We start from the raw sequence: 1,543 nt of genomic DNA, 5'->3' as shown, positions 1-1,543 counted from the left end.
GGGGGGGGGGGGTATAAATACTTTAATGTCACTTTAAAACTTAAACTTTGTATACCCAGGTTTATACTCAAACCAATTATCTAGTTTCTAAAGGCAACATATTTTGTCTTTACATATATAAGCTCTGACCAACATTTGTTTAGTTCTAAGTTTACTCTTATGTGGATATTCTCTTAAAATGAAAACGGCCTTCAATACCATTATGCACAAAATGTTTCCATTTATCTTTTAAGTGTTTACTTCTTATGCTGAGAATATCAGTCTCTATCCCATAGTGGAGCATCTTAGCTTGAGCTGACCATGCACACCTTTACCCTCCATTTCCCTCATTTTATCTCAAAATTGTTTTTTACAGGGTTATTCACAAAAGGGTGAAGAGTTTGGAGAAGGCAGGAGAAGTGAACAATCTAGGACAACATAACTGAATTGGAAAGTGATCTGAATTGGAGAATTTTTCCAGTTCAGCTATGTTGTCCTAGATTGATCACTTCTCCTGCCTTTTCCAAACTCTTCACCCTTTTGTGAATAGACCTGTTAGTCTGTCCAAAGACAAGCAAGTGTGTACCAAAGAAAAACGATGGCCAGGGAGGCATTAACAGTCTATTACAGCAACCTTAATTTTTTTCCATGTGACATGTCCAACAAACAGAAATGGCAGAAAGATACAGCAGGGAGTCAACTAAAACTAACAATTGTTTCTAATGTTGCTATCCTTCCCCACAGACACCCATGTGGCTTCTCTTGCAGTGTACATCTTGCGATGTACATCCAAATCCTCATAGTACACTTGCCCCATATATGTCAGTGTCACATTTGGAGGCATCATTTGTACACTAAACTCGTCAAGCAGAAAACTGACTTCATTGGTGAATCCTTACTGAGACCCACTACACATGACTGCACACATGTACATGTCAGTTGCCACAAATTAAGATTTTATGTGGAATGTCCACATTTGCCCTCTCTAGCTTCAGCTTATGAAGTTAATGTGCACTAAAATGGAGGGTGATTGTTCCTAGAATTGCTCAAATATCATAAATATATCTTATTGCATGATATGCCTATAGTGCCCATGGTTATTGCCTGCCCAGCTACAGTTATTGTCATATACTTTTGCAGTATAGAAACTCATATGAAATCACTCATACATCTGAATCCACAGAGCAACCTGAAATAATATAATTGTTTCTTACAGCCTACTGAGGTGAAAGTTAGTTAGACATGAGCAATAATTAAAAAAATAATAGTTTTCAATATTTCTATACCATGCACTATGGCAACAGTGTATCATAACTTACATGTCTGCACTCTACTGATTATTTGACTATGTCACACACTTACATCAGAACATAATCCAATACATACATAATTAATGCCAGTGCACAGCTTTCCTACCATGGCAACCTTTAGTGCAAGTTATGAAAACTCATGATGCTGCCAAGGGTAGGATTATGATGTCACCCTGTCAGAGTAATATCTGAATGCCCACATTCCATGATGCCGAAAACTACTTTGAACATACATAGGCACAGCTGAGACCACC

Source organism: Nanorana parkeri, unplaced genomic scaffold, assembly GCF_000935625.1.
Source record: "Nanorana parkeri isolate BGI_ZX_2015 unplaced genomic scaffold, ASM93562v1 scaffold1297, whole genome shotgun sequence".
NCBI lineage: Eukaryota > Metazoa > Chordata > Amphibia > Anura > Dicroglossidae > Nanorana > Nanorana parkeri.
Note: the sequence above shows the minus strand (reverse complement) of the source record.